The sequence below is a fragment of the Neolamprologus multifasciatus genome, chromosome 18, assembly GCF_963576455.1.
Source record: "Neolamprologus multifasciatus chromosome 18, fNeoMul1.2, whole genome shotgun sequence".
NCBI classification, from domain to species: domain Eukaryota; kingdom Metazoa; phylum Chordata; class Actinopteri; order Cichliformes; family Cichlidae; genus Neolamprologus; species Neolamprologus multifasciatus.
This window is the reverse complement of record NC_140456.1, coordinates 30,859,806-30,884,141: the sequence shown is the minus strand read 5'-3', so window position 1 is coordinate 30,884,141 and position 24,336 is coordinate 30,859,806. Positions and strand designations below refer to the sequence as shown.

The following is a 24,336-nucleotide window of genomic DNA, read 5'->3' as shown; positions in this document are numbered from 1 at the left end:
TATCTCTAATAATCGGCTATGTACCACAGGCCTTCAAGCTGGCTGTAGTTAAACCTTTACTCAAAAAGCATCTCTAGACCCAGCAGTCTTAGCTAATTATAGGCCAATCTCCAACCTTCCTTTCATATCAAACATCCTTGAAAGAGTAGTTGTCAAACAGCTAACAGATCATCTGCAGAGGAATGGTTTATTTGAAGAGTTTCAGTCAGGTTTCAGAGTTCATCACAGCACAGAAACAGCTTTAGTGAAGGTTACAAATGATCTTCTTATGGCCTCTGACAGTGGACTCATCTCTGTGCTTGTCCTTCTTGACCTTAGTGCAGCGTTCGATACTGTCGACCATAATATCCTATTAGAGCGATTAGAACATGCTGTAGGTATTACAGGTACTGCACTGCAGTGGTTTGTATCATATCTATCTAATAGACTCCAATTTGTTCATGTAAATGGAGAGTCCTCTTCATACACTGAGGTTAATTATGGAGTTCCACAGGGTTCAGTGCTAGGACCAATTCTGTTTACATTATACATGCTTCCCTTAGGCAGCATCATTAGAAGACACAGCATAAATTTTCACTGCTATGCAGATGACACCCAGCTCTATCTGTCCATGAAGCCAGATAACACACACCAATTAGTTAAACTGCAGGACTGTCTTAGAGACATAAAGACCTGGATGGCCGCTAACTTTCTGCTTCTTAATTCTGATAAAACTGAGGTTATTGTACTCGGCGCTGAAAAGCTTAGAAATATGGTATCTAACCAGATTCTTACTCTGGATGGCATTACCTTGGCCTCCAGTAACACTGTGAGGAACCTTGGAGTCATTTTTGACCAGGACATGTCCTTCAACGCACATATTAAACAAATATGTAAGACTGCGTTCTTCCATTTGCGCAACATCTCTAAAATTAGAAATATCCTGTCTCAGAGTGACGCTGAAAAACTAGTTCATGCATTTATTACTTCCAGGCTGGACTACTGCAATTCCTTATTATTAGGATGTCCAAAAAACTCACTGAAAAGCCTTCAGCTAATCCAAAATGCTGCAGCAAGAGTCCTGACAGGGACTAGAAAGAGAGAGCATATTTCTCCTGTTTTGGCTTCCCTTCATTGGCTTCCTGTTAAATCCAGAATTGAATTCAAAATCCTGCTCCTCACATACAAGGTCTTAAATAATCAGGCCCCATCTTATCTTAATGACCTTGTAGTACCATATCACCCTATTAGGCTTAAAACTTTCCTTTTTGCTAAAGCATATAGTTAGGGCTGGACCAGGTGACCCTGAATCCTCCCTTAGTTATGCTGCGATAGACGTAGGCTGCCGGGGGATTCCCATGATCCATTGAGTTTTTCCTTTACAGTCACCTTTCTCACTCACTATGTATTAATAGACTTCTCTGCATTGAATCATATCTGTTATTAACCTCTGTCTCTCTTCCACAGCATGTCTTTTATCCTGTCTTCCCTCTCTCACCCCAACCGGTCACAGCAGATGGCCGCCCCTCCCTGAGCCTGGTTCTGCCAGAGGTTTCTTCCTGTTAAAAGGGAGTTTTTCCTTCCCACTGTTGCCAAAGTGCTTGCTCATAGGGGGTCATATGATTGTTGGGTTTTTCTCTGTATCTATGAAGCACCTTGAGGCGACTTTTGTTGTGATTTGGCGCTATATAAATAAAATTGAATTGATAGTGTATTAATTTGTAGTGAAAAAAACGTGGACAAGGTGGAATTGAACCCACGACCTTTGGGCTTCAGACCTGTGTCATTACCAACTGCGCCACTGGCAAAGAGAGCGGGCACCTGGAAAACAGGGCGATGAGCAGTCAGAATTAGATCGCGGTAAGAGGCGAAAAACGCCGTTTTTGGGAGTTACAAAACGTTGTGTAACTCAAATACTAGGTGGGATAGAAGCAAAATACTGTACTGGGTGAATCAGCGGACTTTGGTGTACTTTGACTGCAATTTTCATAGCTCTTTGTAACTCCGTCGCGGAGATATGACGAGAGAAGAAACGGCTTCATTTTCAGAGTTTGAAAAATGAGAGGACAGATTTCCACCCCTCAAACAAACGTAATTTATGGCTCAACGGTAAGATGACTGTAAAAACTGCTCCGACCGTGAGTGTCAGCAGTGTCTGAAGATATATTGGCACAAGCCTCATGTCTTAACTTCGCTTTGTTAAGGAGATATGACGATTTGAAAATGCCTCTCATTACAGAAATCAAGCGGTGATTTTGAACAAACTCTCCATTGACTTTCTATGGAGAGTTAACAGACTTTGTGTTGGTCCGAGGAGATTTGCCAAAATTCTATAAATCTCACAACAATGATAGTGACATTTTCTGAAAGCCAGCAAAAATACCTACGTTTTGATGTATAATTTGTGGAGGTTGAGTGACAATTGAGTGAGTAGCAAGAAGTTGTTCGGACATGAAGAGAAACTTCAGAAAGCACCAGGTCTCACTCTGAGTTAATTGCATAGCAACCATAACAACGCATGTATTTTCTGAAAAATCACAAAGCTGCAACTGAAAACTTAAAGAGGCATTAAATGAAAACTGTAACAGATATGAAAAAGCTGAATCACACAGGAAAAGCCCAATCATTTGAGAACATTTTAAAGTTTGAATGGAGTTTCTAGGTGAAAGTATGAGGAAGTAGTTAAGTTTCAAAAACAAGCAGCAAGTTTTAGCAGAATTGTGGAAGTTTTCCATTCATTTCAATGGGACAAATTAAAGGAAAAAAGTGTAATATTTTAAAAAGTATAATAGTAATAAACACCAAAAGATATAGCCGGAAAGAGCAGAACAGTTTAGAGTTTGAACTGAGAAAATCGGCTGAAAACTGAGGAAGTAGTTAAGGTGCAAAAAATGTACAGAAGCAACAGGAATAAAGAAAGGATAAAGAATAAAGGGCAACAGGAACTCAATAGTGTGGATGCCTTAAAGCATCCACACAATTAATGTGTCAGGTCACTTAATGTCGTAACATTATATACTGTTTTTCCTGGGTTAGCAGACAGCACCAGCCAGGTTGTCCTTGGAAACGGAGAATAGACCCATCTCCTTATGTCCTCCAGGCAGCAAGGTAAATTTAAAAAAGTATTCCTCCATTAAGGATTTATAGTGGACAGTTACATTACCATTAAATGTTAAAGACATATGTTACATGTTAGCATTATGCAAACAGCAAGAATTTTGTTGTATCGCTTTTGTTAGTTACATAACCGCTACTGTTCCATGTTTTCTTTAAAGTTTCTAAAATTACACTCACTTTCAAATCTTAGTAGTTATGCAAACAGCTGGGATTTTTTTATTGCTTTGTAAGTTTAGTAACCACTACTGTTTCATAAAAACTCAACAAGGTGAACAAGTGGATTTTTCACAACTTGACTGGAACACAAAGTGTGAAATTCTCCGAAGCAACCCTGTGACTGTGATGCGATTTGTTTGAAAAAAGAGTCAATGCACTAATGACAACACTGATCCTGTCCCCGGCACAGCCCATCTGTGAAGTGGAAGATTACTTTTATCGAGTGGAGTTTCAGGCCAGAGGTAGCCCTCATATCCATTTACTGGTTTGGGTCAAAGATGCACCTGAATTTGGAAGCGACCTTGAGGACCACGTGTACAAATTTATTGACAAGTACATAACATGTAAGATGCCTGACCAAAATGCCGATCCTGAACTTCACAAAATTGTGTCTGAGGTTCAAGACCACAGCAGAAATCACTCCAGATCCTGTAAAAAAGGTAATGTGTCATGTAGGTTTGGGTTCCCCAAACTACCCGTAGACCAAACAATGATCACTTTCCCAAGCCCAGATGATGATGATAATCACAATGATAAGCAGGTTTTTTTTGTTTGGTTTTTTTGCCTGTCCCATTTGGTTCTTTAGCCGTCAGAATTGTTGTCTGAAGACCAACAAGAATACCCAATGGATTTATTTTGCCAAATGGATCATCATGGCATTGCCGTATTGGTCCATTTGATCGACCTTTTTTTTTTATTATTTATTTTATTTTATTTTCAGTTGTTACAGACGGGACAGACATGAGTGAGGGATAGGAAAGGGAGAAAGAAAGAGGAAGGAAAAGAAAAACAGAAGGGGAGAGGGACAGTGAGGAGGGGGGAAAAAATATCTCCTGGATCACCTGTTGAGAGAAAAAGAATAGAAAACAAGCAAAAAAAAAACAAAGCAACATACTAAACAACACCATCGCATTAATCTAGCTAAGTGTAAACAGCAGTAAATACTAAATATTGAATGTTGTTGTGCAGCACGCAGGACAGACAGCGCACAATGTGCTTTGAAGTAGCAGCCAAGAAAGGTGTGATTTAAGTCTACGAACAGTGAACACCCGTGTGAACACCTGTGTGGATCGGCGCGCTTGTATTCAAATGTTTTCCCCATGTAATGGTCTGCAAGAGGATGTAGAGAGCCATAGTCCTGTCCCCCAGGGCATGAAGCAGGCATGGAGGAGATCCAGGCCCCAGACATCCAGAGGCCCCAGAGTGCAAGAGCCCAAGGAGAACCACCGGAGGGGCATCCGTGCCACCTTCATGGGAAGGGCTGAGGATCCCCAGACGAGGGGTCACCCAGTAGCCACCGGGCAGAAGCTAGAGGGGGCTGCACCGGCGTGCCCGCCGGCTCCGCCGGCAGCCAGCTGTGCCAGAGTGAACCAAGCCGCAGGTACAGAGGGCCCCCCACGCCCCGGAAGAGGCCTGACCGAGCAACAGGCGCCAGGCCCCGCCAAGTAGCCACTGGGAGTGAGCTGGTACATACCTGAGCGCCCAGCCCCGGACACCAAGAACCACCAACGCACCGACCCCTGAGGGCATCAGTCACCGGCAGGGAGTGTGGTGAGGGGAGATAGGCCTCCACACTCTGGAGGGCCTGGGAGTTCCCAGAGAGGTGGAGTCTAAGACCCGTCCACCACATCCAAGCAGTTCTACAAAAGTGGACGAAAACATGGTTTTGCAGTACGGCCAATTGTTACCTTTAACAAAAAGCGTTATGAAGGCCATGGCAAAACAATGGAAAGGGCACTGGAACAGATTGAACAACAAGGCCCACTTATCAATGCATGGAACACCTTTGCACCTGAGGTTGAAGTACATCGTTTAGAGTGTGTGGCCCAACAACAATCCAGACATGACACTGACGAAAATGAAATGGACATTGTTCCTGACTACCAAGTCAGTGGTAGCAGCAGTGGAACCATGCCAGCAATCATAGCACCAAAGCTGAGCCCAGACTTTGTCAGAAAAATGTACCAAAATCTGAATGAAACCCAAGCATCCATATTCTACGCAGTGCGTGAGTGGTGTTTCAAACTTGTGTGGGGTCACTGTCCTGAGCAGTTCTTTTATTTTGTCTCTGGAGGAGCTGGCTGTGGAAAATCACATGTTATCAAGTGCATATATGAGGAGGCAACAAAGATTTTGCACCAACTCCCCAGATTCCAAGACCAAGCAGACATGTCCTACCCTGCAGTACTGCTGACTGCATTTACTGGCACTGCAGCTTTTAACATATCTGGGAAAACACTGCACTCTCTGCTAAAGCTGCCAAGATCTTTAAAACCGCCTTATCAGGGACTGGGGAATGCACTGGATGAAGTGAGAGCTTCACTTTCAAATGCAGAGATTCTGATCATTGATGAGAGATCTATGGTTTCTAAAGACCTTTTTGCCTACATCCACTGGAGACTTCAGCAGATAAAGGAAACAAGAAACCTTTTGGTGGGATGTCTATCCTTGCAGTAGGAGACTTTTACCAGATGCCACCCCTTGGAAAAGCCAAACCACTCTGTGTGTACGAGGACAATGTCCTTGATCTCTGGAAAGACTATTTCCACATGGTCAACCTGACAGAAATCATGCGACAGAAAGATGATCATTCTTTTGCTGAAGTTCTGAACAGGATAAGAGTGAAGCAAAAACCAGATTCTCTTGAAGCCGATGACAAAGCCTTGCTCACACAGGCTATCCATGACATAAAAGACTGTCCATCTAATGTACTACACATTTATGCTACAAACAAAGAGGTCGACAAACACAATTCAGCAACTGTAACTGCTCTTCATTCTGATATCATAAATATTCAGGCAGAAGACTACAGAAAAGACCCTCGAACGGGTGAGATGGTCCTCCTGGCAGAAATGATGAAAGGCAACAAAAGAGATCTACCTGATAACATACAAGCTGCACCTGGAGTGCGTGTTATAATTATTAGAAATTTGGATGTTGAAGATGGGCTTGTTAATGGGACATTTGGAACAATCACGAACATTGTGACAGCCACACAAGATGGACCACAAACTGTGAATCTCATTGGACTCACGCTGGACAATGAAAATTCTGGGCAAAAATTTCACAGAAAAATACAAGGATCCTCAGACAACCTTGTATATATTGAGAAATGTGAAGACTGCACAAGTAAAAAAGGAGTTGTTCGCAGGCAATTTCCAATGAAGTTGGCCTTTGCATGTACAGCTCACAAAGTACAAGGCATGACAATGGAATTAGCAGTAGTATGCTTGAAGCGTGTTTTTGAACCTGGAATGGCCTATGTTGCACTCACCCGCACAACCTCACTTAAAGGACTGTATATCACAGACTTTGATGAAAAGAAAATCTATGCTGATCCTGCCATCACAGATGCACTCAAAAATATGAGACATGCATCATTTGAGAATGCAAGACCACTGTTGCAATTCTTAAAATCAGTAGATCCCACAGTCCCCACGTTGACAATTATCCATCATAATGCACAAGGTCTCCCAACTCACATGGAGGACATGAGATGCCACCTCGAACTCAGCCTTGCTGATGTTTTATGTATAACAGAAACACACTTGTCTGGATCATCTGTTTCTTCTCATCTGTGACCATCTTTGGGTTCTGTTAGACAAGTGGGCGCCACCATTTATCTGCTGTGAATGTTTTACACTGTTTTCTTGTCATGTCAGACTGCTTAAATCATTTTCTGAGAATGTTGTGTGCAAAAGACCTTGTGCCGATAATAGCAGAAACAGACCACATTCTGTGCCCCCACCCTTGTAGGAGGTAGAAAGACAGGGAGCCCGAGGTCATAACTTAGGCGCCACGACAGATAAGAGAGTGTGAATGTTTAGGTTTACGACTAGGTGGGGGCCAGGAGAAAGTATAAGAAGCTGTGTAAGACATCACCATTTTGAGACTTGCTGTGACCCTCTCTGCATCTCTCCCCATCATGATGGTTTATGCTCATTGTGTGAAAATTGTATGGAAATAAAGGATTGTTGATTGAGCATTTATACACCGAGTAAGTGTCCTTCCTTCAGCCCAAAGATTCAAAGAACTGGGAGAATTCAACAACTTGGTGCCGTGACCCGGATCTTTGGTGTGCTGAGGAAGGGGCAGATTTGGCCTGTGGTGAGATCGTGCGACGAAGCGAACAGAGGACGGTCCAAACATAAAAAGGTAAGCACAGCCTGTTGTATTATGAATACCAAATGTGCATATTGGGCTTTCCAAATTAATCTGTTCGCTGAGTTACACGTATTTTCACATTAAATTGTCGGTGTCTGGTTTTCGGCGCAAGATACTAACAACATAAGTTGAGGCTGAATTCAAGTGTTATAGGAATTTTCTAGCAAGATACTAATAATATTCTACGTTGAGACTAGAATTCCAGTGTGTTATAGGAACTGGCTCTAGCAAGATACTAATCATATTCTACGTTGAGACTAGAGTGCAGCCCAAAACTGGCTTCTGTTGCAAGAAATGGGGAAAAGCTTCCAAAACGCGGCCAAAGTGTAGAATATGAAATAGAGGTGAAATAGAGTCTGGCTTATGGTGCGCTTGCATTTTCAAAGGTGAGCTCAGAGGTTTCTGTGTGTGTTTCCGCTGATGAGACGCGCTTGCTGTGTTTCTGTGTGAAATATAAACACGGTAACAGTGACGGTTAATGTGTGAATGGGAGGACATTAGAGCAAAGACACATTTTAGGATCAAAGGTTGATGCCTAGTGGACCTGTGGAAATTGGTTTTGTTCATGGTGTGGCAACCCTCCTGCCTGTGGACGCGCAGTCAGGTCCAGCGGCGTCTGGTTAGCCGAGGTGGTGACTTGGGAACTGAGGACTCCCGCATAGCCACAGAATAATATTGAAAACGTCTGTGTAATCACGGTTTACGTTTTATTCTGGATGAGAACATAGAACAAGACACATTTTGCGAACAAAGGTTGAGTTCTAAGAATAGTCAGAGAAATAAGGTTAAATAAGGTTAAATAAGGTTAAAAGGTTGAAAAAGGTTGTATTCCTCGTTTCAGTGGTTGAAATTGTTGTTTGCCTGTCCCCTGACGAGTGTTAAATTAAATAAAGAGGGTATTTGGAGCCACATAGAGATAGACGGGCTGAATTGGGTGTATTACTCTGTGGTGTAAAAAAAAAAAAGGAGAGAGAGAGGAAGAGAGTAGGAGGTGTGCGGGTTGTGTGAAAGCGCCGTTAGAGTCGGCGTCTCGTCAGAAGTACGGGAGTCAATTAAAGTAACAAAATAATTTGTGTCTAAAAGTGTTTGTGTTGTGCAGAAATTGCGGCAAGAGGCTGTGTCGTGAAGTGTTGCAAACTGTGAAATCATTTGGAGGATTTAAAGGTGTGTAGTGGTGTGAAAATGTTGGGTTCTAAGTCTAACATAGAAAAAGGGGGTGTGCAGGGTGAGTGGAAAACTTTTGAGAAGCAGAGAGAGGAGTGGCTGAGGGTGCTGCAGGTCATGCGACCTGGGAGTGCGCCAGAGAAAAAATTAGAGGTTGCAGCTGTGGCAAAGGGGAGTAAGGAGTTGTGTGATAAAGAAGGAGTGATTGTAAATATAAGACGTCTTTCTAATATAATAGAGAGTTGAGTGTGAAACGAGGCTGTGTGTGACGACAGCGCGCTGCGAGCTAGTTTAGACGGTGTGTGAACATGCAATTGAGGTGGCTGCTGTGAACCCCACAGAGGACTTCCTGTTTAGTGTGTTATTGAGTTTTATAAGTATGATTTGCAAACAATGATACATGCTTGTAATTAAAACGCTGATTTTGTTGATTATAATATTATAAATACAGTTTTTGAATGACTCCGGTGAATGTTTGATGTTTGGCTGGGTTTTGATATAGGAGAGATGGCTTGGCGGCTGCTGGGGGTGAGTGTCGGTGACCGGAAATCTGCATGCCCATAAAAGGCAACTGCCTGACTGTGTGAACTAGGCACCAAGAGAGAGAGAGAGAGTAAAATCTAGGCAGATGAACCAAATGGATGTTTTAAGAAAAATAGTAAATGAATGTTTTAGTCTCTTAATACAGGTGGATTTCTCTCAACCTGGGGACCTGAGTACAGCAGCAAAAGGATAGATTAACAAAACTGGGACGACAGACAGGCCAAGCTCTGGCTCAAAATTTTACAGCTTAACCTCTCACGTTGTCCTCACCCTGAAAAGAAGCTTAAAGGACATCTTCTCCTCCAGTTATCGGTTACCATTACTGGAAATTTTCAGGCAAGTTTTTCACTGAATTGTTTTTGGCACCATGTGTCCCTGAATCTCACAAGCAAGCTCTAATTCCTGGCTGAAGACATGGAATGCTGTTATTTAAGGTGGGAAATCAAAATTTGGGAAACAAAATTAAAAACATACACAATTAGAGAAATGCCTTGTTGGAGAAAAAATAAATAAATAAAAAAAGTTAAAATAACCCACCTACAAACGCACACACACGCAATGAAGAAACAGCTTACATTCATGAACACGTGGAAATTTTCCAGCAAGGTTAAAGCAGCAAAACTTAACATACACCTGTTGTTAAATGATAAAGTTTATCCACTACTAACAAATAAACTCTCTGGGTTGCAGGACAACAACTTGACTTCAAAAAGACAGACACTGGTAAATCACAAACCAGTGATGAAATAATAAATTTAGTGGTTAAAAGAGTCGAATTGTGACATGTTTTCTTGTGATTGATTAATACAAGTGATTATTGAATGAAATAAAATTCCTTTTTTGAATTATTAAACATGATCTTAAGAATTTTAACATGTACCTGTGTTGTCCTGTCAACTTGGTGGGTTAGGAGTTGATTATATTGTGAGAAAAAACAAAAAAAGGGGGGGAGAAGGCTGACACAGGGCCTGGCCCCTCTCTGAATAACACAGCCAAAACAACATCATTTTCCTGTTCGTCTGTTTTTGTTTTGTTTTTGTTTTTTCTCTTTATGCTTAATTACAGGCTGCTTTGTCGGCCCGGAAAGCCGAGGCTGACCTGGACTCCTGCTCTCCCCTCTATCATCTTTGCTCTCCCTTCTACCATCTTTGATGTGACCCTGACCAAATGCTACAGCAGCTGGACCCACAACAACAGCCTGAGAAGGTCAACAGTGCTGCAGGAAAAAGATCTCATGCAGCGGAGACGGAGAACGTTAAATCCAAGGCCCGTTTCACTACACGGGGGAGATTTCCAGACAGCTTCAGCTGACAGAGCTGTGACGAGACGCCTATTAAGCCCAGATGAAAGGTGAGGCCGAGAAAAAGAATGCTGACCTTAACAACTCTGCATTAAAACTGTGCAGGACAGTGACGGACCAACACGGATGATCGGGCAGCAAAAAGGGCGTGCCAGAGACACGAGGAGTAACTGAGGTCAGGAGGCACCTCAGATTGGACAAAAGCAGCAGAAGAACATAAGCTGAAGACACAGGTGTCGGAGCTCGGTCAGGAGCTGACCTCTGAGAAGAGCCGAACAGCAGAGCTGCAGAAGGCCGTGGAGCAAAGCAAGGAAAACATCAATAAACTTCAATCTGACGTGTACAGAAAAGACTCTGAGGTTTCTGCCCTCAGTGAGAACTCGAGACATCAGAGCAGAAACTGAGCATGGCTCAGGAGGAGCTGGACAAGGAGAAGATGCAGGACACTGGAGAAAAGGACTGCCTGAATTGGGGCCAGAACCAGTATGGACAGAACTTTGGGCAGCAGCACCAAGGGATGCAAACGGACTGGAAAGGGGGAGGCAGGACCCCAGAGCACGCTTCAGGCCCTGGTTTACCCAGAACACCAGAACAGGAAAGTGATGAACACAAACACACACACAAACACACACATCTACATACACTGACTCAGAATTAAGAGAAACACACATATGAACACATATGCACTCATTGATTGACTGAGAAATGACACACACGCACACAAATCGAAATGCTGATTCAATTCACTGAGAAGTGATCCACACACACACATACACATGTTTGTGCAATGAAGAGTGATACACACACGCTGATGCAATGAAGAATGCTTTACTAACAAATGCTATGCTGATACGCAAAATGTTGCACACAAACGTCCAAATACAGAATTTGTTACAACAACAAGAAGCCATTGATTGTTAATTGGTTAAATGCATTTCATGTCACCCAGAGGGCATTTGTGCAGATTTAGGGGACAGGGTCTAGAGCAGTTTGGTTATGAAAACAATGTCTGTGAGTGATGTCTGTTTATGGCTCAAGGCCTCGACTGAATTGTTTACTGTGCTTCGCACAGCCTGATAAGGAGCAGTGGTACAGAGTGAAAATGATGAATTAACGGTGTGAGCCTTATTTCGGAGCACCACATTTTTGTGATTGAGATTTAATTGAAGGAGGAACACACTGAAAATAAAAAAATTAATTTAAAAAAGAGAAAAGGGGGCCAGCCCTTGGATTTACGTAAGTATCCTAGGTGTATTTAACACGATTGCCTCAGGCTTTAAAGATCTGTACAAAATTTGACAGGAAATCATAGCTTCCCTGTATTTCCTACATTGTTGGCATGCTGGTGAGTGCTGTTGTTCCACAGTAAGAAGGTCCTGGGTGCAAGTCCACAGTCTGGCTAGTTTGCAGTGGTTTCTCTCTGGGTATTCTGGTTTCCTGCCACAGTGAAAAGTCATGCAGCTGTTAGAGCTAGGTTAATTGATGATTCTAAATTATCTGTGAATGTAAGTGTAAATGATTGTTTGTTTCCAGGTGATAGACTGGTGACCTGTTCGGGGTGCACCCTGCCTCGTAACCTATCACTTTCTGGTGAAGTTTTGGTTGATTTTGGGTTTTGCTTAGCACTAGGTTGATTGTTATCAGTGAGGTTTGGATTGTTTTCTTTCTCTAAGAGAGAGAAAGGTGGTTTTATGCTTGGACAGGTTTCCAATGGGCCCCAGTATTTGTTATTATATGAGTATTTTATTGGTTATGTTTGTTTTTGCTTTTGTTACAGTGCACTGAAATAAGAACATCTGAGAGGAGTGATCCACCGGTGGTGATATTTTGGTATTTTGTGAGTTCCTGATTTAACAAATCAGCTCTTTAATCCAGGCCTGAGAGATTGAACTTTAAAGCGCTATAAAACATTCTTACTGAAAACAGTCGCAAAGTATTTTTCTCCACATTAAAATGGGCTCAGGAGAAAGCCACTTATTGGGGACAATTAGAAAATGAGAGTCCCTGCCTAAAAGGATTCAGCGAGGTAATCCGACCTAAAAGTTCTTCTTTTTCTTTTTGAAATGACGTCATTTTGCTGAGGGTGGAAATCAAATGCGGCGATGGTTTCCACTATCAGCAAAGAAAGAAAGAATAGATGAATGAATGAATGGAAATAAAAACAAACTGACTGACTGGTAAAAGCTGACAAGACTTGACCACGACTCAAAGTTAACCTCCACATAGAAAGGCCAAAAGGGTGGATGAATTTGTGTTTCTTTTTACAGGAGCAGAAAGATGACAGCAACATTCGAGGTTGTGTGATGATTTAACCTTTTAAATGCCACTTTCTGTGTTTGTGAATCCACCAGGGGTGTGTTATTCATGGGCTTGTGTTGCTCACAGAGATTACTGTGAGAAAGTGTGTACACACCTGCGCAGCGCTAACATTTGCATTCTCTTTTCTACAGCATTACAGTTCTTCATGTGATTTGATGATGTGATTTATAACCGAACAATTGGTTGATGTTTGTTTCTCTACTACAGGATTGATGATGCTGTTACACTGTGTTGTTGGGAAAATGTTGAAGGTTACTTTGACGATGTGAATAACGTGAGAAATTTCCTGTGTTGAAACCAGTGTCATTCCTTTTACAGCAGGCTTAATTTTATGACCTTTTACGGCACCTTTGGAACCTATCGACCTGCGCCTGACCACCAGGATTGTCTATGTGTACTCCTAATGTTGGGTTTTTTCTAAGAGTGGAAGTGGAGGATTCACCAGAAAACAGACAAGTGACATGAGGAAACAAATAAGAGATGCAGTGTTTATGGAATAGTTGAAAATGAGCTCATAGTGATAAAATGGGTGGAGTGACATTGCTTAAGGGAAGTCACAGATTAAATTGTGGAATAAATTGGGATGATTCATGATTTGGGACAAATTATGGTAATAATAGTGATTTAATGATTGGAGAAAACCTGCACATGATACTTGTCTTTTATGCTGAATACTTTATCACTCTTATGATCTACAGTTGGTTTCAAATGTGAAGTTTGATTTAACAGATTTGTCTTCCAGGATACAGGCTCCAGGTGGAGCTGGGAGTTGAATAAGCTGAACATGTAACTGCTGATTAATGTTTTTTCACAGGGTTACAGGTTGGAGTATGGCTGCTCCAAGTGGGAAACCCTGGAGATTGTTTTAGAGAGAATGTGCAACATTCTTGTACATGTCTCATTGGGGAGTTGACACATGGTGGAAGCCATGTGGGGAGAGGAGTGTTATTTTTAATCTGTAGATGTCGTGAGGTGCCATGACGAGAAGGAGTGGCTGAGAGGATTGTCCACAGGATGGGAGCTGAGGCCAGGAGAGAGGCTTCAGGAGGATCAGAGATCATCTTCAGCACAGCGGACATCACACAGAGAGCTGTGCTACTGAGCTTCCAGGAGATCAAGAGGAGACTTCCCACAGCAGGATTTTAAATAAAATGAGAGATTCATCGTTGACATTGAGGAAGACAACTAAGGTGTACGACGTGCTCTGCCTTAAATCTTCAGCAGCGTTGGACGTGTGACAACTCGAGGGATGGAGAGAGTGTGCCAAGCTCTAAAAGTGACAGCGCAGAGGAAATCCAGCGATGGAATTGTGTTTCTGTGTGAAGCACAAATACTAGGAGACTGGGAAAGAGTTGACACCACATTGCAACCCTAGAATGTATGTTGTAAGTGATCTCTCTAAAGAGAGATCAAAGGGGGAATTGTGAGATCATTATTCTCCTTATATTTTTAGGTTAAAGAACATGACCATTGTTGTAGTATGTTAGACAAATGTTCCAGTATATTTTTGGGGATTAAAAGAATGTGACCATCTTTGGGTTCTGTTAGACAAGTGGGCGCCACCATTTATCTGCTGTGAATGTTTTACACTGTTTTCTTGTCATGTCAGACTGCTTAAATCATTTTCTGAGAATGTTGTGTGCAAAAGACCTTGTGCCGATAATAGCAGAAACAGACCACATTCTGTGCCCCCACCCTTGTAGGAGGTAGAAAGACAGGGAGCCCGAGGTCATAACTTAGGCGCCACGACAGATAAGAGAGTGTGAATGTTTAGGTTTACGACTAGGTGGGGGCCAGGAGAAAGTATAAGAAGCTGTGTAAGACATCACCATTTTGAGACTTGCTGTGACCCTCTCTGCATCTCTCCCCATCATGATGGTTTATGCTCATTGTGTGAAAATTGTATGGAAATAAAGGATTGTTGATTGAGCATTTATACACCGAGTAAGTGTCCTTCCTTCAGCCCAAAGATTCAAAGAACTGGGAGAATTCAACAATGTACAGGTGAGTCCTCTTGTAACATTCTTTAATGTACTTCTATTTTATTAATTCCTATACACTCTGAACCGAATTTGTTGAAAAATAAAGTCAATCATGTTCTCTTATACGCAGACACAACAGAACAGCAGCCTCTACGTGGTGCGAAGCCTACTGCAACAAAAACGTGATCTTAATGTCTAATGACTGAGCACACTCTACCAGCAACAGTGACAGCTCACCAGTGGGAGCTCATAGATAAGACTGCTGATGTGCTCTCATCCATTGAAGAGCTGACCAGAAACGTGAACAGCAAAACTGCAACTGCACCTGATGGGATCCCTGCCATAACAGGTAATTGTATTTTTGTTTCTTACTTTATATTGTAACATTTGATATTGATATTGTTTGAAACAAACTATAATCTCATCCATTCATTAAGTCATCCATTCATAACTCCTCAGATGTGTTCTGTCCAGTGGAGAAGCCCTACACTGATGTTGAAACTGTGCCACTCTTCTAGAAACCAGCTACAAGGATGGGCAGGTATAGTGAAATTAAAATGCACCTTTTGTACAAAAGGTTTATATACAGTCAAGTGATCAAAAGACACCAGTATTAAACCCATTTAAACCAACTATATGCTTTGATTGGAACTGTATACAGGCCACCAAATTACAGCCACGTGTGGTTTTTACCTCACATGGCAACTTACCTCATAAAAGACACCAGTATTAAGCCAATTTGTTTTTTTTAATTCCTTTTTAATTTAGTTTTGGGTAATTTAGTTCTAAAGTTACATTTGTTTTTGCAATTATTTATTAGAACTTCATGACTTGCCAGTTCGCTAACTGAAGACCTGCGCTTTGTGATGTCTCTTGTTTTATTGTTTTAAATTGTGTTTTGCTTTTATCTGTTTCTAGCTGTTTTCGCAAAGTCAGCCAACCTCTTGCTTCCAAATGACCCTTATCCAGAAGTATCCGTTAGTGCCTCATCAGCAGACACTAAAGTGGAGACCTACCTCTCAGAGAAAAACGCACACATAAGAAAAGCGACCCACTTCAGTACTGGAAAGAACATCCTAATCTGTTTCCCTCTATGGCTGCTGTTGCGATCCCAGTGTGCCCCCTGTAGCTCTGTGGACAGTTTTTGATTTGATTACATCTCACCCCAACCGGTCGCGGCAGATGGCTGCACCTCCCTGAGCCTGGTTCTGCCAGAAGTTTCTTCCTGTCAAAAGGGAGTTTTTCTGAGCACACTCTACCAGCAACAGTGACAGGGTCTCGAGGGTCGTCAATGTACCGCGTACGTGGACCACAAACCCTTGACGTTTGCAATGTCCAAAGTTTCTGATACATGGAGTGCACACCAGCAGCACCAGTTGGTGTCATTTCTGAGTTTACCACAGACATTCAGCACGTGGCTGGTAAGTCCAAACCTGTTTGTCCAACACGGGAATATTGAATTCTATAAGATAAAGCCATAAATATGTATTTTTATGGCTTTAAATTCAATATTCCCGTGTTGGACAAACAGGTTTTGCAGCTGTTTGAGCTAAGATTTTCAAGTTATTTACATAATGAAAACATATACTTTGTTTCGGGCGAGAACTCCAATCACATGCATGTAATAGTCAGGAACGCACTGTCTTGGCGAAATAAATCTTTTATTCTTTATTTTATTTTCACTTGCTGAATACGGGACAGACTTGATTGGGGGAAAGAAAAGGGAGAAAGAAAGAGGGAAAGAAAAACAGTTGAGAAGAGGGACGGGGGAGAAGGGCAAAAAACAAAAACCAACAGAATAAGCAGAAGAAAAAAAAAAAAAAGATACATATATCGATCACCTGGATCACCTGTTGAGAAAGAAAAAAGAAAACAAGCAGAAGAAAACGAGAGTAATACAATAAACCACATCACAATGATATATGGGAATATGACAGTAAATACTAAATATTAAACATTATTGTGCAGCACGTAAGATCGACAGCACAGTGTGCATTGAGGTAGGAGCCAAAAAGGGTGTAGTTTGTGTGTGTGATCACCCGTGTGTACACCTGTGAGCATGGACGCGCTTGTTTTCTTAAAAGGTTCCCTCATGTAATGATCTGCTAGAGGGTGTGGGGGGCCACTGCCCCGTCCTCCAGGGCATGAAGCAGGTATGGAGGAGATCAAAACCCCAGACATCCAGAGGCCCTCAGAACACAAGAGACCAAGGAAGACCAACAGAGGGGCAGCCGTGCCCCTGTCCCAGAAAGAGCTGAGGAGAGTCCCAGATGAGGGGTCACCCAGCAGCCACGGAGCAGAAGCCAGGGGGGGCTGCAGTGACGTGCCCGTGAGCTCCGCCGGCAGCCAGCTGTGCCTGAGTGACCGAGCCCCAGGCCGAGAGGCCGGGGGCACCCCACCTCCGAAGTGGCCCAAGCGAGCCCCAGGCTCAAGGCCCCGATAAGCAGCCGCCAAGGAGTGAGCCGGTGTGTACCCGGACGCCCACCCCCGGACACAAAGAACCACCAACACACCGATGTCTGAGGGAGTCCGCCCCCGGCAGGGGAAGTGGTGGGGGGAGATAGGCCTCCAAACCTTGGAGGGCCTGAGCTGTCCTCAGAGAGGTGGCATCTGATACCCAACCTGACATATAGACACAGACATACAGGCACACACAGATACAAACATCCATTCCCACCCTCATGCTCTCATATGCACTTATTCCACACTCAGCCAACGTGGAGACAGACATAAAGAGACGCTGTACACACAATCACACTCCCCAAGCGTACTCTACGAACCGGGTCTAGGTACCCTTGCCCCTGGAGGGGGGAACTGCACCCAGACCCAGGTTGTGATACCCTTTTCCCTGTGGTGGGGAGAAGCAGACCGCCCCGACTCCGCAGCAGCAGGGAGGCCCCACATTCCGGATCCCAGTCGGACGGCCAACTCCTCCTCCTAGCCCCCCTGCTCCAGCAGAAAGCAGAGAACGAGGGTGAGAGAAGACTCCTAACCTCCCTCCACCCGCTCATTGTAGTGTTGATGTATGTGTGTTCTAAGGTGCATTTAAAACCCAGGAGGGCATGGAGCTACCTGCCAGAGAGCAGCAGGTAAGCGCATAGTCCCTCCTGCTAGCCCTCAATGTCTACGTGTATTTAAAATTGAGAGGTGGGCAACGACGCCGGGGGTGAGGTGTACACCCTGATGGTAATTGGGATTCCGTGTAGCGTGCCCACCCCCAAGATCCTATATGTATGTGTAATGAGAGTGTGAGTAATGTGAATGTCTAAGTTGCGGGATAAAATTGAGGCAGAGGCAGCCAGAAGGGGACAGAGGGGGGGGGGTTACCTCCTCTGCACCCTGGTGACACACCCCTACTCCAAGGCCCTGCATGTGTGGGTGGTTGTGGTGGAGCGGGAAGAGGGAGGCAGCTGGAGTTGGGGAGGGAAGGAAGGGAGGGGCAAGTGACCCCTCCCTGGGGCCAGCTCCCCCGCTGACCCCAGTAGGCACCCCCATACTCCGCGACCCGCCAGGGAAGGGGGGCCCAGGCCCATCCGAACCGGGGCCCAGTGCAGCGGCGCCGCCCGGCCCCACAGAGCCCGGGGCAGTCCACCCAACCCCACAACAGAGAAAACTGCACCCACCCCATCATCCACTCATCTTCCAGACTACATAAGACAATAGACGCCCAGGCTGAGATCTTCCTCCACCTCTCCTGTATCTCCCCCTCTTGCAGAGAGAGTTCCTGAGAGAGGAAAGCTCCTGCAAGATGTGACAACCCCCCCCCCCCCCCCCCCCACCAGTTGAAGAGCCCCCCAGGTGGCTCGGCGCACCGGCGGCACCCTGCGCCAGTGGCGGGCCCCCATATACCCACCGGCCCACAACCCCGGCAACACACCAACCAGGACCCAGGCCCCCGAGGCCCGGCCAGGGCCCCAGGCCAGAGCCGGAGCGCCCCCAGAACCTCACGCCCGTCCCGGACCCACCCAGGGGCAGCCAGGCTACCAGGTCAGTAACCCCCGTCCGTCAGCACAGACCCTCCCCTAGCCCCGCTGCACGTAGCCACGAGGAAGCCGTCACCTAAGAGCCAACAGAGCCCCTAATTGGCCATGACCGCCACCCCGGGTTGAGCCCCCCAAGGAAGATGCTCCCGGGGAACCCCCCGACGCCCTAAGCCTGACCCTACCCCCACACCAATCACAACAGTGAAGGCGAGACCAAAATATGACCCCCCACCCCCACTAGGTGATGGAGCTGATCAGAGGAGCCCAGAGCGATTGATCTGATGTGGTGGCAGAGGCTGTATCAAGACTAATGTAATCTAATAGATAATTTCTATATTGGTTAGAATTAAGATTGTTTTTATTTTTCCAGTTCATGAGGACTGTTTTCTTGGCTATGCATAGGGCAGTGAAAACCATATGGGCTATATTCTTTTCTGAAGTGACATTATCTAAGCTGCCCAACAAACACACTAAGGGGGAAGTTGGAATGTTACATTTCAGACACTTTGATAAGTCTTCACATATCTCGCGCCAAAACTTCTGAACTGGTGGACAGAACCAAAGAGCGTGGATATAATTGTCCGGTGAATTGGTTTGGCAGTGTGAGCAGTTGTTGGTAGATGCAAAGCCCATCTTGAACATCCGATGACCTGTATAGTGCACTCTATGTAGTATTTTGTATTGAATTAATTGAAGACTGGGATTTCTGATTAGATGAAAGGTTTTTAAGCAAATCTGAGACCAGAAGTTTTGGTCTAAGTTAACTGATAAATCCGCTTCCCATTTTGCAATAGGAAGTGATATTGATTCATCTGTTTTAGAAAGCATTCTGTATATTTTGGATAGTAATTTGGGGGTTTTAAGAGTAAAAAAATTGAACCACACTTGGTGGTGTTTGTAGTTAAACTTGACCCAGTTTAAATTTCTTTTTTATTATGGATTTAATTTGTTGATATTCTAAAAATCTTTTCTTGTTGATCCCATATTGTGTAACTAGTCTGTCAAATGAAATAAATTCTGTTCCTTCTAGTATATGTTCTACATATTTGATTCCTTTACCATTCCAATCTGAAAAGTTTATCATATTATTGTTTTGTAATATGTCAGGGTTGTTCCAGATAGGTGTACGTTTGCATGGGATTAATGAAGACTCTGTCAACTTCAGAAACTCCCACCATGCTGTCAGAGAAGAGCTGATGTTGATGCTTTTGAAGCATTCATGTCGTTGGATGTTTGAGCTGATAAATGGTAGATCTGAAATCTCTAGATTATTGCAAAGTGCTTGTTCTACATCTAGCCAAGGTTCATCTAAGAGGGTATGTTTTAGCCATCCTGAGATAAACTGAAGCCTGTTGGCTAAGAAGTAGTGCTGAAAGTTAGGTAGTTCTAATCCTCCTTTATCCTTGGTCTTTTGTAGTGTTTTTAAGCTTATACGTGGGGGCTTATTTTTCCAAAGGAATTTGGACATATATGAATCTAGAGATCTGAACCAATCTTGCGGCGGTTTAGTTGGGATCATTGAGAATAAATAATTTATTTTGGTAATACCATCATTTTTATAGCAGCAACCCTTCCCATGAGTGATATGGGTAGACATTTCCATCTAGCCAGATCACCTTCTACTTTCTTTAAAAGTGGGGTATGGTTTAATTTAGTTAGATCTGCAAGCTTGGGAGAAATATTAATACCTAAATATTTTATATTTCCCGATTGCAGTGGAGTAGAAGAGGAATTATGGAAGCAGCAATTAATAGGAAGGACTGTAGATTTTGACCAGTTAATTGAGTAATCTGATATTCTTGCAAAAGAGTTTATCAATTCAATCACCCCAGAGATATTGGTTTGTGAATTTTGGAGAAAGAGTAACACATCATCAGCATAAAGGCTGATTTTATGTTCTACGTTCTTGCATTTTATGCCCTTAATTTCTGAATTCTGTCTAATTGCTGCTGCTAGTGGTTCGATAAAAATTGCAAACAGTGAAGGGGAGAGTGGGCATCCCTGCCTGGTGCCCCTCAGGAGACATAAGCTGGAGGATGTCTGGTCATTTGTTCTGACACAAGCTGTTGGGGAATTATATAATATTTTTAACCAGTTGATGAAAGAAGATCCAAAACCAAATTTGTGTAAAGTTGCAAATAGAAATTTCCAGTTAACTCTGTCAAACGCTTTTTCTGCATCTAAGGAAAATATTGTAGTTTCAAGGTTTTTACTGTATGAGTAGTCTATCAAATTAAGTAATCTACGTGTATTTGTTGATGAGTGCCTACCTTTTATGAAACCAGTTTGGTCAGGATGAATTAAGAGGGGGGTTATTTTCTCTAGTCTCTTCGAGAGAGCTTTGCAGATTATTTTGAGGTCTACATTAATAAGGGATATTGGACGATAGCTTGAGGGATATACAGGGTCTTTGCCTGGTTTTAGCAGGAGATTAATGTTTGCAGAATTCATATTTGATGGAAGTCTGCCCTTTTCTTTGATTTCTAACAACGTTCTGTAAAAAACTGGTGCTAGAATCGTCCAGAATTCTTTGTAGAATTCTGCAGGAAAGCCGTCTGGACCTGGAGCCTTATTATTGGACATATTTATCAGGGCTTCCTGGAGTTCACCTGATGTCAGTGGCGAATCCAGTGCCATTGCTTGAGAGTCTAATAATTTTGGGAGAGTTATGTTGTCTAAAAATTGATCAATTTCCTTTTTAGATGGGTTTATTTGTGGTGAATACAACGTTTTATAGAAATCCCTGAAAATGTTGTTTATTTGTTTGGTTCGGTTTTCTTATACAATTCAAGATCCCCGTGCTGGGCAAACAGGTTTTGAAGCTGTTTGAGCTAAGATTTTCAAGTTATTCACATAATGAAAACCTATACTTTGTTTCGGGCGAATTGCCCCATTCAAATGCATGTAATCGTAGGAAACGCACTGTCTTGACGAAATAAAGCGTTTTGGTACAACTTCATATAAATAGCTGTAAGTCTTGATAGAACAAGCATACACACATATTATTAACATAATGACAACCTATACTTTGTTTCGGCCGAATTGCCCCATTCAAATGCATGTAATCGTAGGAAACGCACTGTCTTGACGAAATCAAGCGTTTTTGTTCAACTTCATATAAATAGCTGTAAGTCTTGATAGAAGAAGCATACACACATATTATTAACATAATGAAAACCTATACTTTGTTTCGGGCGAATTCCCCCATTCAAATCGTAGGAAACGCACTGTCTTGACGAAATAAAGCGTTTTTGTACAACTTCATATAAATAGCTGTAAGTCTTGATAGAAGAAGCATACACACATTTTATTAACATAATGAAAACCTATAGTTTGTTTCGGGCGAATTCCCCCATTCAAATCGTAGGAAACGCACTGTCTTAAAGAAATAAAGCGTTTTTGTACAACTTCATATAAATAGCTGTAAGTCTTGACAGAAGAAGCATACACATATATTTGTGGCTTTTTCTTATACAATTCAAGATCCCCGTGCTGGGCAAACAGGTTTTGAAGCTGTTTGAGCTAAGATTTTCAAGTTATTCACATAATGAAAACCTATACTTTGTTTCGGGCGAATTGCCCCATTCAAATGCATGTAATCGTAGGAAACGCACTGTCTTGACGAAATAAAGCGTTTTGGTACAACTTCATATAAATAGCTGTAAGTCTTGATAGAACAAGCATACACACATATTATTAACATAATGAAAACCTATACTTTGTTTCGGCCGAATTGCCCCATTCAAATGCATGTAATCGTAGGAAACGCACTGTCTTGACGAAATCAAGCGTTTTTGTTCAACTTCATATAAATAGCTGTAAGTCTTGATAGAAGAAGCATACACACATATTATTAACATAATGAAAACCAATACTTTGTTTCGGGCGAATTCCCCCTTTCAAATCGTAGGAAACGCACTGTCTTAAAAAAATAAAGCGTTTTTGTACAACTTCATATAAATAGCTGTAAGTCTTGATCGAAGAAGCATACACACATATTTGTGGCTTTTTCTTATACAATTCAAGATCCCCGTGCTGGGCAAACAGGTTTTGAAGCTGTTTGAGCTAAGATTTTCAAGTTATTCACATAATGAAAACCTATACTTTGTTTCGGGCGAATTGCCCCATTCAAATGCATGTAATCGTAGGAAACGCACTGTCTTGACGAAATAAAGCGTTTTGGTACAACTTCATATAAATAGCTGTAAGTCTTGATAGAACAAGCATACACACATATTATTAACATAATGAAAACCTATACTTTGTTTCGGCCGAATTGCCCAATTCAAATGCATGTAATCATAGGAAACGCACTGTCTTGACGAAATCAAGCGTTTTGGTACAACTTCATATAAATAGCTGTAAGTCTTGATAGAACAATCATACACACATATTATTAACATAATGAAAACCTATACTTTGTTTCGGCCGAATTCCCCCATTCAAATCGTAGGAAACGCACAGTCTTGACGAAATAAAGCGTTTTTGTACAACTTCATATAAATAGCTGTAAGTCTTGATAGAAGAAGCATACACACATATTTGTGGCTTTCTCTTATACAATTCAAGATCCCCGTGCTGGGTAAACAGGTTTTGAAGCTGTTTGAGCTAAGATTTTCAAGTTATTCACATAATGAAAACCTATACTTTGTTTCGGGCGAATTCCCCCATTCAAATGCATGTAATCGTAGGAAACGCACTGTCTTGACGAAATAAAGCGTTTTTGTACAACTTCATATAAATAGCTGTAAGTCTTGATACAAGAGGCATACAGACATATTTGTGGCTTTCTCTTATACAATTCAAGATCCCCGTGCTGGGCAAACAGGTTTTGAAGCTGTTTGAGCTAAGATTTTCAAGTTATTCACATAATGAAAACCTATACTTTGGTTCGGGCGAATTGCCCCATTCAAATGCATGTAATCGTAGGAAACGCACTGTCTTGACGAAATAAAGCGTTTTTGTACAACTGCATATAAATAGGTGTAACTCTTGATAGAAGAAGCATACAGACATATTATTCACATAATGAAAACCTATACTTTGTTTCGGCCGAATTCCCACATTCAAATGCATGTAATCGTAGGAAACGCACTGTCTTGACGAAATAAAGCGTTTTGGTACAACTTCATATAAATAGCTGTAAGTCTTGATAGAACAATCATACACACATATTATTAACATAATGAAAACCTATACTTTGTTTCGGCCGAATTACCCCATTCAAATCGTAGGAAACGCACTGTCTTGACGAAATAAAGCGTTTTTGTACAACTTCATATAAATAGCTGTAAGTCTTGATAGAAGAATCATACACACATATTTGTGGCTTTCTCTTATACAATTCAAGATCCCCGTGCTGGGCAAACAGGTTTTGAAGCTGTTTGAGCTAAGATTTTCAAGTTATTCACATAATGAAAACCTATACTTTGTTTCGGCCGAATTCCCCCATTCAAATGCATGTAATCGTAGGAAACGCACTGTCTTGACGAAATAAAGCGTTTTTGTACAACTTCATATAAATAGCTGTAACTCTTGATAGAAGAAGCATACACACATATTTGTGGGT

At 42.5% G+C, this 24,336-nt stretch overlaps 2 long non-coding RNA genes across 2 annotated transcripts; one reads left to right on the top strand and one right to left on the bottom strand.

Moving 5' to 3' along the window:
* Positions 1 to 1,026: 1,026 nt before the first annotated feature.
* On the bottom strand, positions 1,027 to 15,071 carry LOC146498366 (uncharacterized). The gene is made up of 2 exons (XR_014870881.1): positions 14,988 to 15,071; positions 1,027 to 1,558 (listed from the first exon to the last, which is right to left on the bottom strand). It is a non-coding gene; the product is annotated as an uncharacterized LOC146498366 (long non-coding RNA).
* On the top strand, positions 14,805 to 16,052 carry LOC146498365 (uncharacterized). Its single transcript, XR_014870880.1, has 3 exons — positions 14,805 to 15,133; positions 15,244 to 15,325; positions 15,703 to 16,052. It is a non-coding gene; the product is annotated as an uncharacterized LOC146498365 (long non-coding RNA).
* The last annotated feature ends 8,284 nt before the right edge of the window (positions 16,053 to 24,336 follow it).